Here is a 17,978-nt window from a genome sequence, read left to right on the forward strand (position 1 = left end):
AAACAAGTTTTTAGAGTTGTTATCTTGCATTGTCTTTGAGGTAGTTTTTAACTTGTTGGGCTTTGGCAGCCTTGGAAATAGTTGTCCCACAATTTCATCAGCTAGCAAACTCATGGGTGTGATTTTCCTCTTTCTAGACAACATATTCTCAAACGATAATGGAGAGGAAGTAGCACCAATAACTTGGGATGAAGAATTAGGAGATGAAAAATGAAGAGCTCTCCGTAATGGAGGAGTCTTTATTACATTTTAAAAATTGAAAGGGAAGGAAGGAGAGGTCTTAATCTTTTGAGTAGCTCTGCTAGGAACACTTCAAGAAGAATATGGCAATGAGCTAGTAGAATCCATACTTATTAATTCAACTTCATGTTCTTTTTCATTTTTTTCTTTCCCTTTGCCCTTTCAGTTTCTTTATCTTTCTCTTCTTATACTTGCTATTATGTTTCATTGTTCTTTGTTGAGCCATTCCCACAAGTCTTATCTAGACCTTTCCTTTTCTTTGATGGCTCTTCTCCATGTCCACCCCTCCTGGTGCAAAAAATTGTTCTATAGGGGTTGGAAATGTGGATGAAGAAGTTCATACATGAATATGATTGGCATTTCCTCCTATTTTCTATCCCCCATTACATTCTACCTTAGAATTTTTTGTTTTATTTGCAGCTAACCAGATTTGATTTCTCTTCAAAGTGATAGTAGTAAATGAGCTAACTATTATGCTCCTTAAGACTCCAGTGCATTGTAACAATAGGTTGCATTTTTATATGACTAGTGCAAATTGGATCCACCAAGTTAGATTCATTATCCTCGACACCATAAATATCCCACCTAAATTTAAATGTAACAATTTGCCTCAGAGTCATTCTCATCCAATTTATCTTCACAACCTCATATAATCATTTGAGAAATCTACCCAATAATCTTTCATTTGAGGAATATGATAAAACCCAGACCCAAATTATAAATTTTTATTTGCAAATTTCTTACTATAAAAGGGGAATCTCATGTCATAGGTGGAGGTGGCATATTTAACAATGTCCCCCTCTATGTTGAGGGCCTTGGATTGGGAATTCCATGAATAGTATCCAAGTTCAATGGGGAATTGGATCTTTTCCTTCTTTCTCTCTTCATACCTCTCGTTGTCTTTTGCAACCTATCTGCATATTTCAATCAAAGCATTTTTTTATTCTACATATTTGGGTTGATTATGGGGTATCCCATCATAGCCTCTAATTCTAATGTAGGTAAATATTTGAAATTTCATAAAATGACTCCCAAACTTGTTTACCAGTTGGATGGACTCAAGAGAGATCCTTTGGCCCAAGTCTCCTTGCAATTCCCTAACCAACCTCATTGTCAACACATCATTTACCCTTTTGAGCATGATAGTTATTTTGTAGTTGAAGATCAGGGCAATTGTTGTATATCTAGATTTGATCATCAGAGGCTTCAACAAGCCAATAGTCCAAGTAATTTTTTAGTGCATTCTAGAGAATAAAACAAAGTGTTGAACAACTCAAAGGGGCTCAAGTGAAATAATAGCAACATGGGAAGACCTCAAATATCTTTGGGACTTAGACTTAGTAATTTGATGAGTAAAATGAGATTTACAAAATAGGCATGTTAAAGTCTAGTGCAATGGTTAACTCTAACTAGGTACCAAAAACGCCAAGGATGTAGGAAGGGCCTTGAATCTATGGTTCAAACTTTATTGCATAACCAAGTCAAAAGATGTAACTAAAGGAGACACTTTGAAGGTACTAAACACACACACACACACAAAACATGACACATACTAAAACCAAGACACCAAAATCCTAAACTACTAATATACAATAATAATGAATACTTTTTAAAATTTGGTATAGCTTCAAGTCTTGCTCATTATATGGAAGTGGAAAGATTGTTCCATCTAGGCATGCCAATCTAAAAGCATTATTTTCACACCTGATTGATTCTGAAAGGACCTTTCCACAAGGAATAAAACTTATTGTGATCACCTTTAGGTTCTCTCCTATTATCCCAAAATAACATCGTATCTCATTTCATGAAATTCCTAGGCCTAGATCTTCTATCAAATATTTTCTTTACCATAGCTTAGTGAAGAGTGATTCTATCTACAATATTATCCCGTTTTTCTTCAATCTTGCTCAGGTACATGACTTTTTCTCCAAGGAATTCTAGAACTATTGATCTTGCACTATAGTTTGGAACTTGGTAAGGTAAGGAAAAACCAATGGCATACACCAACTGAAATGGAGACATCCCAAATTCTCTATTTAGTGTAATTTTTTCTACCCACGAAGCTTCATACAACTTCTTGTGCCAATTTATTTGGCTCTCATCCACAAGTTTCTTCATAATTGATACTAGGTTTTTGTTGCTAGACTTAGCATGACCATTACCTTAGGGATAATAAATAGATGTGTGGATGAGATTACTTTCATGCTCTTAGTAGAAAATACCAACCTTAAAAGATGAAAAGGTAGTTGTGTTTTTTGTTTACCATTTTTTGTGGGACTCCAAAATGTACCAAAATATTTTTCTTAATAAAATGGCAAATGACCTCTAAAGTGGTACATTTAATAGGCATGGTTTCAACCCACTTAGTGAGATAATCTATGGTTATTAGGATATGAGTGTGACCAACACTCGAAATTAGGTTGATTGGCCCCACAAAATCTAAACCCCACTACTAGAAAGGCTCCTCAATTACTATTGGTTTTAGGGGAAGAGCTACTAACTAGGGTTAACTAGAAAATTGTTTACACTTTTCATATTTAGCTACCCAATGATAGGCATCCTTAAACATGTGTGGCCAATAATAGCATTGTCTAAGGATTTTTAAAGTAGACACCTCACAATAGAGGAGAAATGTCCACCACATGCTTCATTGTGAAAAGCTTCCAAAATCTTTTTCTATTGATCTTTATCTACACACCTCAGGAGAGTTTCATCCAATGCCCTCTTCTACAATGTATCATTCCAAATTAGATTTTTGGATGCCTTTAACCTTAGATTCCTATTTTTCCTTGCAAATAGGTATGACGGGTGTTCCCTATAGGTGAGATAATATGCAATGTTGGAAAACCATTCATCTTGAAAACTTACAAATAAAACCATTGGAGCTTCTTCTTCAACTTTACATTCATTCTCAAAAATAAGTTTGTGAAGGCCTCTTCCCCTAACCAATTTAGTAAGCTTAATCTCTAGGTCATACTCTTGTACGTTTTCTACCCAAGCCCATCTCTTATTGCAGCCTATACCTACTATTGGGATATTATTTACTACATGATTACGTACATACACTACAAAGTGAGAATGAAGAATGTAGAATCTAAACTATTTGATAAATCTAATCATAGAAAATGTGTTTTTCTAAATCTATGAGTAATTTAACTCATGCCTTTTGAGTGGGACACTTGTGAAAGCAATACAAGTTTCAATTATTTTCTCATTTTCTTATAGCAAAATGACAATCATAGTGTGTTCTGATGCATAATAGTAGATGATGAAGTATTTGCTAAAATTAGGATGAACCAATATAGGGGCATGCGTAATGGCTTCTTTAATTTCCTTGAATTCTTGTTTGCCAAACTCGTTAAACTTCAAACCTCACTTCTCTTTCATCATTTTCACTATATGTTTAGTAATTTCATAAAAATATAGCACAAATTTCCTCAAAAAGTTAACCTATCTAAAGAAGGATTTTACTTTTGTCCTATTTGAAGGAAGGCTCAACTACTGAATGGATCTTACTCTATTTGGATCAATCTTGATTCCATCCTTTGAGACAATGTTCCCTAGAAGTTTTCCTTTAGTGACCCCAAGACATATTTCTTTGGGTTAAGGGATATTCCATCTCTCTACACCTTTGTAAAATCATAAACCAAGTCCTTCAGATGATTTTCCCTTTTTCGAGAACACAATTAAATCAATCAGAAATATCACTATGTTCTTGTTACTCAAATTACCAAAAGATAGGTCCATTGCCCTCTGAAAAGTAGCTCCTATATTTACTAGACCGAATGGCGTGTGTTTATATGCAAATGTTTCTTAGGGTGTTATAAAGGTTGTTTTATGTTAATCCTTCTTATTCATGCTAATCTAACTATATCCTACAAACTATCAAGCAGGGGCATCATTTCTACCCTACTGCAGTTTGCAACACATAGCCTATAATTGGCGATGTGTAGTTGTCCTTTAGGGAAGAGTAGTTTAAATTTCTGAAATCAATACATGCCTCAATCTCTCCATTCTTCTTACAAATTGGGACTACATTTGCTACTCGGGTGGAATGATGAATAAGGTAGATAATTCTTGCCTTCAACATATTATCAATCTCTCAAAAGATTGCATCAGTGATTTTGGGATTATAATTTCTCTATTATTTCCTAAAAGGAGACATCCTAGGTTTAAGAGGTATATGATCTTGGAAATTCCACCCATAAAAATTATTAGATCATCATAACACTAGGAAAAAAACCTTTATACTTCACCACTAGTTTGATCAAATTATTTCTTTCATCTGCCAGACAAAATTTACTAATGCAGACTAGTTTTGGATCATCTAGGCTTCCAATGTTAACAGTCTCATATTCATCAAAACTGTTGACAACTTCATTTGTTTTCTTTTTAATATATTTTTCATGCCTACCAAACAATTGTTCAAGAGAAAAAAAACCCTTAGTAATTTTATTACCTTTTAGATGGACTATTTCTTCTTCCAATTTGCTTTCTTTATCAAGGTAAAATTCCTTACATCCAGTTGCACTTCCCTCAAAGTAATTTTCCATAAACATCTCATTATTCTTTAGGAAAGACTAATTTGTATATCATTTTCAAATGCTTTCCAAAACTCTACACTATCATGTACATTGGACTGACATACCATCTCAATCTTGTAATAGTTACACCCCCCTCATTATACAATAACTATTTTCTTTATTGCACAATAATATTGGGGTTAATGAATTTATAATTGTGTGGATATACCAGTTAAATATTTGAATGATTTTATGTTGGAATGAATTTATATATGACTCAAATGATCAAGTGTAGCTAATATTTTGGTATATGTTATGATTCAAATGGTTTATGATTGGTCTAACTACTTTCATGAATATAAGTGGATGTAGGAGACTTCACCACCTTTTGGGAGGAGAGGAAGAGCATCATTAAGAGAGGGTTGTAGACAAGAGAAAAGGTCGAGTTTCCATCAAAGCCAAATTCATATCCACTTTGAGATTAGTTGTCGATATTCTAGGGTTTATTGATGTTAACCTTGTGTCTTAGTGGGTAGCATCTGTATTTTACATTTCCTAGTGTCGGGACCTTGCGTTTTCTAGATTTACTTATATGGGATCATCACCACCTTGATATTATCTTGTATTATTGTTTTATTTAACTCGACATGCTTTTATTTTTTACCTTAGATCATCGATACAAACATGAGTATTTGAAGAACTACGTAATATGCATATGCATAAACTTACATATACATGAAATATAAATTGAAATATATGTATATGTTAGGAATCCCATAGATACTGAGAGGGGGGGGGTGAATCAGTATCTAACCAGTGAGTAGAATTTCTTGAATTAAAACATGCAGAACATATTATAACAGTGTACCGGTATGCAAGAAATAATGTAATAAACAGAATTAAGAACATCCACTTGAAAAACACACCATAACACAAGGTTTTAACGAGGAAACCCGGTGTGGGAAAAACCTCGGTGGGATTTGTGACCCACAATATTCACTCACTGGACAATAAGAGAATATTACTTACAATAGGGGCCTGCACATGTAGGAAGGCCAACTGCCTAGAGCTCACTGCTCAATGGGAAGTCTCATTGACTTACAATGAGGATTATACAACTCCAATATCTTGTATTGCTTTACAATAGCATCTATAATGCCTGATCCAGTATCGGTTGCTGCTCTGCTTCTTACATAAACCCTTAGCCTATATTTCGCATAATAGGTTTGCCTAATATTTTTTCTTAATGCTTCCTTACTCATTACCAAATGTCTACAATGATCTCTTTTATATATAAGAGTCATTTTACAATTTTCCAAGTCGGCTTATAAAGTTTTAACAATAATAAACAAAATATAATATAACAAAATCATGTCGGCCTCTGTGCCGGTATACTTCTTTTCTTTGTGCCGGTGTCGGTGTCCTGAGTGCCGATGTAGAGTGTGATTGTTGATGCCAGTATAATGCCTTTGCCGATGCCATAGGATTGCAAGGTTGCCATCAATGACAAAACCTTCAATCACATACAATGTCTCATTGGAGTGTGCATATGCCAACAATCTCCCCCTTTGGCATTGATGGCAACACTCATGAGAAATTTCAAAGATGTATCCAAAAATGTGAAGTCAAAAGAAATGTTACCAAAAATGTGTGTGCTCCCTCTGAGCATATGATTCCTGTTATATTGAATTTTCTCATCCCACTACTCCCCCTTTGGCATCAATGACAAAGGTTGTCAAGATGTCAATAGAGTTGGTAGTTTCAACATTGTAACTGGGTTGTTACAATTTGAAAAAGATCTCCCAAAATCAAGTTTATACTATCCATAAACTTCTTGCTATCCTTTATTGTTGTCTCTGTTCTCTTCACTGTACCGGTGAGATGTTGCAAATGCTCTGCCGATGTTTTTTGTCCCTGTATTAGTGCCTCAGATACTTCCTTCCATAGTGATGCTAGATAGTCCAATCTTGGACTTAGTTTTAATCTCAAATGTTTTGCCTTATTCACTATTCTTTCTCTCTCTCTTTCCAATTTAAGTAAATCTTCTTCAAAATTTGTTATCTTCTCCTCAAAAACTGATAGTGTATCAGGTGAGTTAACAAAATTATCTGCAAGTTTATTGATCTCATCCTATACCTTGCTCATCTTTTTGTCTATATCTACAGTCAAAAATTTTGTCTTACAGGTGTCTTTATACAGAGTTTTGTACTCTTTTAATAAATTACACAATTCTGGTAGAAGTGTGTCAAAATTTCTGTTACACTTCTTTATTTGCTCATCAAAAAATTTCTGCTTTTCAATTTCTACTTTATCCTTCAATGACTCTTCCTTTATTTTCTCAATCTTTTCTGTGATATATTTACACAGTGTATCAAGTTGTCCTAAAGAATATTTATTGTCTATATTATAGTTAGGAGCAATTACCTTCAAAATTGGTATGGTATCATCAATTGCCTTATAGGCTTGTGAGCTGCAGTATGTTATCTTTTTGATTGAATCTAATAGTATCTCAGTCACATTAGTTGATTTGTAGCCTGATGATGAACCAACATTCTGATTACCATCAATGGAAGTAACCAAGCTTGTATTGACCTCTGTTAGGTCTGTTTGTGTCTGCATTTCTTTAAGCACTGGTTTTTCTATTTCTCTAGTTGTCGGTGGCACTGTTTCCTTATGTTCCTGTTCTGGAGCCTTTTTCTCTATTTGTTGCATTGTCTCAGTCTGAGTCTCTACCTTTTGCTCTTTGTCTTCTATTGGTTTCTCCCATGTGTTTTCAATTTGCTCAGCTATCGGAGGCTCACTAGCCATGTCAGTCTTATCAGTTGTATCTTTGTCTACCACTATGTTGATCTTTTGAGTATCAACATCCACAGTATATAAGACTTCAGGATTAGGATTACCATCCTCTACATCCATACTCTCAGCTACTAGTTGATCTTCTGTAGCTATTGTTTTTACTGGTGGAGTAATCAAAGGAGGTGGGGGTAAGTTGTCTCTAACCTTGATACTAGGTGGTCCACCAACTTTACCTTTACCCTTGTCTCTATCTTTTTGATAAACTTTTATGGGTTTAGGGTTCCTGTATTCTTCTTGTTTTTCCTTTTCAACTAGGAATATATCCCATCCATTTTTTGTTTCCTTAGTCACTTCATTAACTCTTCCAACCATTAAAGCAATGTGTCGGTGTGCAATAGAAAATGCTGACTGGTTGGCTTGAGCAATTAGGTCATCAATTTCTTTGGGTGAGTTTACCAGATATACAACAAGTAGCTTTTCAATTTTTATTTTCTTTTCCAGTTCTATTACTGCTTGTCTTCTTGCTTCCAGTCTCTTAAATAGTTCATATTGACTACTTCCATCAAAAACTTCTTATACATGTCCATATGCAATATAACACTATTTTCAACTTGTTCTTTTTCATCAGCTGTTAAAGTGTCATAAATTTTCTCTATATTTTTCAATTTACCTTCCTTTGTAATTTCATTCAGCAGTATATCAAGAGGGGTCAAGTCTTTGTTTGTCCTCTTCTTCTTTTTAGGTGTCAGTTTCTTGTTCTTTGGTGTAGCCTTTCTTACCGGTGATCTCACTGCTTGTTGTTTTTGTCTTGTCCTCTTGGGTGAGGGTGTGGTTGCCGGTGAGGGATCTCTTTTCCTTACAACTCTTTTGAAAGTTGTAGGCATGTCACTCCCATGAGAACTACCTATCGGTGATAGGTGAGTTTCAGGTTGTGGAGCTGCTAACTCATCCTCTGTTATACCGGTTTTCTTCAACACATCTTCTTTGATGGCCTTTGCTTGTCTGGAACCTTTCCTTACAACTGCCTCAACCTTTTTCACTCTTTTCTTTGATTATATTTGGCTTTCAATAGTTTCTGCACTACCAAATATTTCTTCCTTAGGTTCTCTGGGGGCTTCTAGAAGTGCTTTAGCATATTTTTCAATTATATGATCATCTGTTTCATAGCCCATCTCGGTTACCCAAACTATTCTAGGGATGACTGCTTCCATCAAGATTTCATCCTTCTTGATTACAAAGCATATTTCATCTTTGTATTTGTCGACAATCTTTTGTCATAACCTGATTCTTTTCTTCATTTTGGCCTTTAATGCTCGAAAGAAGTCATGAATATTGTTTTCCTTGTCTTCTCCCATGTTATTGAATAGTTTTGTTAACTATTTGCCTACCAGTATATCATATCCAAGTTCTTTGTAGCCTATACCAGGAACCTATTTGGTTATATGTAGCATCGGACATACTAACAGATTTCCAAACCTAAAAGTTCCTTTCTTGTCCTTCTTAATCTTTCCAAGGTTGTCAATTAATTCATCCTTTAACCACTCACATATATCAATATTTGCATTATATGTGACCATATCATAAGCACTCTTAATGCATAAACTTGAAAGTGAATTGAGTCTATTTGCATGAGTAGCTTTATACCCTAATATCATGCTGATAAATCTCACATTAATTTCTATTACATCATTAACTCTTAGGGACCTTTTGTCGAATGTTGCACCAGTTAGGTTTGTAACTAGGTCATTGGATACCTTTTTGGTTTTATTTGGCCTTTTACTGGTGGTCGATAACCCTGTGACAACTTTCACAGCTTCCTTAGTGATTTTATGGACTGCATCTAACCAAAAAAATTCACCATGTACCCTGCTTAAGATATCCTAATCACATCCTTGGGGAATTTAGGAATGCTAAGGATCTCTGTAAATCCTAGGGTTTCAATGATTTTGTGTTCATCTTTTACATTGCTAGTTTGTGTTCTGCATTGATTAGATAAATGTCCAAATCTTCCACAAACATAACATCTCACATTCATTCTGCAATTTTCAGAGTTGTGACCAACTTTGTTGCATTTAGAACATTGACCGGTGGGTGTGTTGATATTCTGATAATTTCTAGATCTACATTTATTTGCTCTATGACCATACTTATTACAATTAAAGCATTTTCCATTGAATTTATAAGCATTAGGTTGTCTTACCAGTTTGTTGTGATCCTGAGTATTTGTAGTACCGGAGCTTTCACCAACTTCAAAGCCAATTCCGGAAGTGTCACCTTTAGGTTTTTGATTCTTCAGCAAGGTGCCAAGTTCCTCTGAGCTTTTCTTGAATTTTTCTTTATGTTTATTTGTAGTTTATAGTTCTCTTTCTAAGACTTCTTTTTGTCTCATCAGTTCATTTGAGTCATTCTGAGTATGCATCAGATCTATCTTCAACATGTCATTTTCATTGCTAAGTCTTGTGTTCTCATTTGCTGCATCACTTAGTCTTCTAGTCAATTCTTCTTCATTCTTCTTCCTATCCTCAATCTCTTTGCAAAATCTCATAGTCATATCCTGCATCTCATTCTTTGTTGTCATGTTCTCTTGTTTCAACTTGCTTATCATATCATTAAGTGATTCCTTTTCATCATTCTCATTTTGCAATTTTTCACAAAGTTCTCTTCTCTTATTTCTTGCAACAGTAAATTTTTCTTGAAGTGCCTAAATGATATCCAGAGCTGCCCTTAAATCATCTTCTAGTTTGATATTTTTCAATTTCTCTGCATCATAGTCTGAAAGAGCTCCTTCAAGTTGCTTCATCAGATTTTCCATCTTTACTGGTGTCAAGATCTTCCTCAAGTTGTTAGGCTTCTGAAAATAGAGGACCAAGCTCTGATATCAATTGTTAGGAATCCCACAAATACTGAGAGGGGGGGTGAATTAGTATCTAACCGGTGAGTAGAATTTCTTGAATTAAAACATGCAGAACATATTATAACAGTGTATCGGTATGCAAGAAATAATGTAATAAATAGAATTAAGAACATCCACATGAAAAGCACACCATAACACAAGGTTTTAACGAGGAAACCCGGTGTGGGAAAAACCTCGGTGGGATTTGTGACCCACAATATTCACTCATTGGCCAATAAGAGAATATTACTTACAATAGGGGCCTACACATGTAGGAAGGCCAACTGCCTAGAGCTCACTGCTCAATGGGAAGTCTCACTGACTTACAATGAAGATTATACAAATCCAATATCTTGTACTGCTTTACAATAGCATCTATAATGCCTGATCTAGTACTGGTTGTTGCTCTGCTTCTTACATAAACCCTTAGCCTATATTTCGCATGATAGGTCTGCCTAATATTTTTTCTTAATGCTTCCTCACTCATTACCAAACGTCTACAATGAGCTCTTTTATATATAAGAGTCATTTTACAATTTGCCAAGTCGACTTACAAAGTTTTTACAATAATAAGCAAAATATAATATAACAAAATCTTGTCGGCCTCTATGCCGGTATACTTCTTTTCTTTGTGCCGGTGCCAGTGTCCTGAGTGCCGGTGTAGAGTGTGATTGTTGATGCCGGTATAATGCCTTTGCCGGTGCCAGTGTCCTAAGTGTCGGTGTAGAGTGTGATTGCTGATGCCGGTATAATGCCTTTGCCGATGCCATAGGATTGCAAGGTTGCCATCAATGACAAAACCTTCAATCACATACAATGTCTCATTGGAGTGTGCATATGCCAACAATATATACCTATATAGGTATATATGTATATATGAATTTGTTTCTTCATTATTAATATATGAACCCAAACTCCTAGTTGAAAAGGAATCAATGGCATAGGAGCCCATAAAATATGGGGTTGTGCTATCCCTTAATTCTTCCACTATCAATTAATAAGCCACCCAAGTCGGGCTATGGTATTGGACAATGAACTTGTAATTTTTCAATTCAAGACACAGATATGTTTATAGGCATGTGGAAATTGCTCACTTTGTTATAATATTTCACCTGCATAGCAGTTTCATTATGATAGCTAGATAATTGGAGTTGTTTCTGATAAAATTTATGTTTCCTATATGAAATCACTGGCATTATAAGAATACCCTATCTGCATAATTTTACCAGATGTAAATGAAGTAGATATTCTTTGTAATATATTCAAAGAGAGACATTGTCTCTGACTTTACTATAAAAAGAAAAGTGTAGAATATTTCTTGGTTGTTTGTTATCTACAAAGAAGCTAATAGTTCACAAGCTAACAAACTATCTTGACCAAGTAATTTACTTAGGTAAACTTTTGCCTTAGTGGAATTTGCCAAAAAACTCAGTCTTACATTATTTTCTCATACATGGAGTCAAATTAAGTCTTAGAGAAGGAATTCTATGTGTAAACTAAAGTCTCTCTTTACTACGAACACAAGACCAGTAGTTGGTTGGCTTTGTTAAAATAAATGAATATGGACATAAACTAAAATAAGCAGTATGATAGCTCGAGATAGTGAAAACTTATTATTAAAAGAACCCAACTTCTTGGTTGGACATTTCTTGCTTAACAAAGGAAATGATCAACTAAACCCCAATGTGTAGAGGGTTATGTGTACAATGAACTAAGTTAAATTATATTTGTAAAAGTTCAGACATATCACGTATATGTATTCATGTAGAGTGTAGAGATATCACACATATATGCAAGTAGGGTGTAGAGATAGCACATATAAATGAGTGCATGTTGAGAAAGATAATGTCCTACTTAACCATATGCATTCCAAGGTTTAATTTCATGCTAAAAGATTATATTAGGCTAGTAATCCTAGACCGAAATATAAGGTACATTGTAGGCATTGCAAAATTTGCAAATTCTAATCTCAATTTGGTTAGTATTACCAGATGCTATGGTAAGAATATTTAAACCATAAGTAATGAATCTAACTTAGGATGCCATGCCTTATCCATTTACTTATGAAATAAAACATGGAGTTGAGTTTAATTATGCATTTTAACTTAATATGAATGCTCACCTTAATTGGCAAATTGAAGTGATCAATCAGTTGTCAAGGATGAATTGCAATGATTGCATGTCCTTAAGTTACTCGTCAACCTTACCAAAGGGTCAAATTGTAACCAGTGAGTGTTTGTAAGTCTCAAGTTGAGTAGGGGTGGGTGGACAAATGACTGCACTAATGACATGCCTAGCAAGTATAATCAAACGCCTTTGGTCAAGGTGGCACAAAGTTCTACTTGCATCAATCAGTTCACCAAGATTAGATACATAACATAGTCACTAGGACATACAAAGTTAGCAAGATTATATAGTTGTGTGGTTGACTAGAGTTAAGTAGGTATCTAAACGCCAGGTTTAGATGGCAACTTGGACCTATTTCTATGTTTGCACCCTCGTGAAAGGTGGGGCCACCTACAACAGGAAGGTGTGTGGGGGACTGCTAGGTCTCTGGTTGGAGGTAAAGTGCTCCAATGATGCTCTTCCCATGCATAATATGTCAAGACTTGAAATTTAGAATAGATAAATAAAATGCAGTAGACTCTAAACCCTACTTGGCTTTCTTATGTTATGGTTTACAAGTTTGAATTTGAAAAGATGCAAAGTGTTAGACATATTTATTTACTTTCATTCTATCTTTCCAATTATTGCAAAACACTTTTAGTTTAACTTTCTTTGAAGTTTAAATGCAAAAAATTTCTCATCCAAAATTTTAGATAGTTTATCTTTCTTGAAAGCTGTATGCAAATCATTTATTTTTCATGTTAGTTTAAATTTGCTATTACATTTTTTTTTCCATGTGGGATAAGAGCATGAGACCATTCCATTTGAATTTATCCCTCCAGATATTTTCAAAAACTTCTACTTAACAACATGCCATAACTAGTAGGAATATTTAATACCAAGATAGTCAATTTGAGTCACTTGCCTGGATAGGCTACCTAAGAAACTTGTGCATCTTTTATTTGTAAAATTAATAGGATTTGATTGGAATCCATTGAATAACACTTCCCAAAAGTCTTGGTCAAAGACAATCCTAAGGCTTTTAGTATTATGCAGGCATTACACTATTGAAGCTCTAGAATCTAAGATGTAATTACTAAGCCCATGATCATTAATGTAAAGAGATACATAGAGAAGATTTGTCTTGAGATTAGGAATATCAGAGGTGTGATCTTTAGCGTTATATGACATACTAGAGGATGAAGTTTTATAATTAACTAGTTGTTCATCAACTAGGTTGGCCTCAACACATTTAGATTTAACATATTTAACTGTCGACCAAGCTCATTAGGATTTAACTTTAGATATTCAACAAGAGAAATATAAATCTTGGAAATTTTGCAAAAGCCTACAATGTCAAAATAATTGACAACCTTTTCAAAAGGTTGAGGATCTAGGTTCTTATGTGTAGCATCCAAACACTTTTATAAACAACAAGAAGAAGAAGTACCATTCTTAATAGTGGAATTAGACTTTTGGAAGTTTGGTATACATTTTTTATTTACACTTTGTTATCTTCTTGTGAGCACCACACAAGAAGGATCATCCAACATAGTCTAAGTGTCTTCTCTTCATTCTGAATCTGATTCATACTCAAGGAAGTTGACTACAAAGCCACTACGTTCTTAGGTACATTTTCTTCATTGGAAACTTTCTCTATTATCTCCCACATTATATCCATTTGTGTGTACCTATTCATTTTTATACAAATAGCCTCATCATGATTAGTGATTAGGTGAAAAATACACTTATTACCTCCACCTACACTAGGTGGCACCTCTATAGCTAATCTTTGTTGAATGGGAGGTAATTACCACCTTTAGGTTACAAATTGTAAGCTTTCCTTGAAACATCCTACTAAGGCTGTAGGAAAGACTGGTAGCTTTAGGCATTTTCCTTTTCCAGTAGTGATTAAATCACCTTCCAACTCAATATTTGTAGGCTATACATAGCTACCAATTTTTCTATGCTTTATCTTCTCAAGTGAAAACTTGTTAGGAAATAATGCTTTAAACCCACATTCATTTAATTCATTTCCTACATAACCCATGAGAGAAAAGAATGCATACAAGATTATAGAATCAATATAATGCAAAGATCAAATAGATAAGACACAAGATAACATAACATATACCCTAGGAAAACCCTCATCAAAGAAAAACCTAGCCTCAAAAAGCATCCATACTCCATCATATTAACTAGCCATAAAGCAATACAAAGCACTTATGGAGTTACAATGAATACCCTCAAACCATCAATTCCTCCAATGCATTCCCATGTGTCCAAGCATGAATCCACACATCCCATGCCATGCTCCAGAAATGCAATCCTCCAAAGGACTTAATACAATGACAACCAAAACCACCAGCCAACCTTAACCACTAAACATGTGATTGCTTTTATAAACAAAAGCTCACACAAATACAACTAGTGGTAAAGTAAAACCATGTGCTCACAACTAACCCTTTACCCCACATTTAATATTGGGTACAAAGTTTTCTCTTTTTAAATATTTTTTTCCAAAACTTTTTAAATATTTTTTTCCAATATTAAATAATTATAATTAATATTACAATTTTACTATACAACATAATAGTGGCTCCAAGAATATTCCAAAGGAATCTATACATGTGCAACATCACATACTTTAAATAAAATATTACAATTGTAAACATTATTATGCAAGGTTCACAACACCTTTTTTCTATCAATCAATGAAATACATCACACTTGTATATATTGTTTAAGATTCAATCAATGAAATACATCATAATAGACATACATGTAACCACATGAATCTCCAACATGATCTCATTCTCAATCAAGATACCTGCAATAAAACCAAGTGACCACCATCTCAAGCAAGAAATCCTCTCATCCTCCAACATGCCACCTATAGAAGAAAAGGAACAAGCCAAGTTGAAGATGCACCAATCCATTAACACAAGGATAAAATCCAATGTGATAACAAAGGCTCCAAGTCGATGACATAAACAAAGAATCCAGATGAACAAAAATGACATCCACAACACATGTTAATACACCCAACCATCCATACCTCCTAGGTATAATCAACATCACTAAACTCATGCCAATATCATATCAAACCATAAATGATAATTAAGGTCCTTGTATCAAAACCTATCAATGAAGTAGATACATATCTAGGAACTCCAACTGCATGGGTAATACCAAATCTAAAATGAAGCTCAAAGCATATCAAGTCTACCAATAACCACTCATATCAAGAAGTAATAAGTAAATCAAAACATAAAGTACCAAGAACAATCATAATTATTCACATATGAAATCCAATAGCTACATACTCTCCCACAATATGTCACCATCCTTCCAAAACATGAGAGAAAACATAGAATAAAGAGAGACAATCTGTAAACCATAACCCTTCCTTCTACAAACACCTCAAATAAGAAACTCCATGTCAAGAATGATCTCCTCCAAAACACCCCAAATGAAAATCCATAACAACCCTCAAAACTCCGTTCAATCTCAGATCAAATAAACATATATCATGTAATGCCAACATGGATGTAAACCTCCCATAACCAAGAAGACCAAACTCATAAGTAACCATTCCCAATGAATGAAATCTCATCACTAAACCATCTCCTAATATCCTCATAATGATATCATAATACAAAATATGCACAAGGAGATAACCAATACCAACATCTCTCAAATGAATCCTCCAGAACTAACAATCTCCATAGCTCAAGATCTATATCTATGAATGATAAGCATAAACATAATGTACTTAAAATGATCAATACGTAATAACTCTCAAGTAGTAAATTTCTGAGTAGACCAAGAGTGGGAATAAGAATGCGCATTAAGCTATACAAGTCATCATAACTCACACTAAGAACAATCTCCTCTCAAGACTATACTAGGTGAATGCTCCTCAAACGTTTTGGTGAAATCAACAACCATCTCAACACATATCTCTAACACAAGAAAATACCAACATCACCTATATATCCATGTATTAATGAGCACCTATAACCAATTAATCCATGTCAAACTCCAATTGCAACATAGCACCACCATGAACTAATCAAGCAAATGATCATGCACTCAATACAAAGAGAACCACCCAAGATCAATGTCAAAGCTCTAACCATGGAATCAATAACATATACATGACAACATTATCTAATCATCCCATCCTAGGAGATAGCATGCTACATATCAACATATCAAATAACTATATCATTCCAAAACTCCAAATGTGCATCAAGAGTAAACAATGGCATAATAACAAACCATGATAACATGTCCAATGAAAGTGTAAACCATACCTCAACCAAAGACTCCAAGAGTCCTCCATGGATTCAAGATGTCAACCATCCTCACATATCATGAAGATCACCATGCCCTACTAGTATACTTACAAATGTGAAGAAACATTTTGTAGAAATAGTATCTAAGGACTCCTCCAGTGGTGAATACACATCACTGCCAACAACTCCCACTGAACTATGATACTGATTCACACATTGATGGGACTCTGATGAAGGAGAGAGCTTGTGGATGAAAATCCATGTTCATAGAGGGTATTCTCACTTTGAGATTGTATTTGGACTGAAGTAAATTTTGTGGATTTTTTGTTGTTTCTTCTCTAGTTTCCAAGCTTACTTTGGGTGTTGTTCTGAGTGCTTTTGAAGTATAATTTTGTGATTTTTATGTGTGTGAGTTAATAAACATGTTATAATAGTATGATGTTGTTATTGAGTCTATAATCAGTCGTGTTATTGTTATTTTGAGTTGATGAACACACTATTACAATTGGAGAAGTTTGGAGTAGATCAGTAGCAATTTTGGGTATAGTTTGGTGCGTGAAGACATAGTTTGGTTTGCTGTTATAAATATAATTTGAAAACCTGAATTATATTTCTAATTTTTTGAATATAAGGAAATTACACTTTTCCAATGTATATCATATCATTAACATATAATACAATAAACATAAAACAATTAATATTAGTTGTATAATAAACATAGTAGTCTAATTGAGAATTCTTAAAATACAAAGCCAACACATATATATCAAATTTAAAAGTATCATATCATAGGAATTTGTTTGAGGCTATACAAATATTATTCAATTTATAAACCAAATTTCTTTTGCCTTTCATCATGTAGTGCTATGCCTATGTAATATAAATATGCTCTTCCAAATCACCGTAAAGGATGTTGGCAAATGCACACTCCAATGAGAAATTGTAGGTGATTGAAGGTATTGTCATTGATGGCAACCTTACAATCATGTGATACCAGAAGGCACCGGCACCGACAAATTCTACACTGACACACAGTTCACTGGTACCCTGGCAGACAGGAATTTTGTTTAATTATATTTTATATTTAATTGTAAAATCTTTGTAAGCCGACTTAGCAGA

This window comes from Cryptomeria japonica, chromosome 10 (genome assembly GCF_030272615.1).
Source record: "Cryptomeria japonica chromosome 10, Sugi_1.0, whole genome shotgun sequence".
Lineage (NCBI taxonomy): Eukaryota > Viridiplantae > Streptophyta > Pinopsida > Cupressales > Cupressaceae > Cryptomeria > Cryptomeria japonica.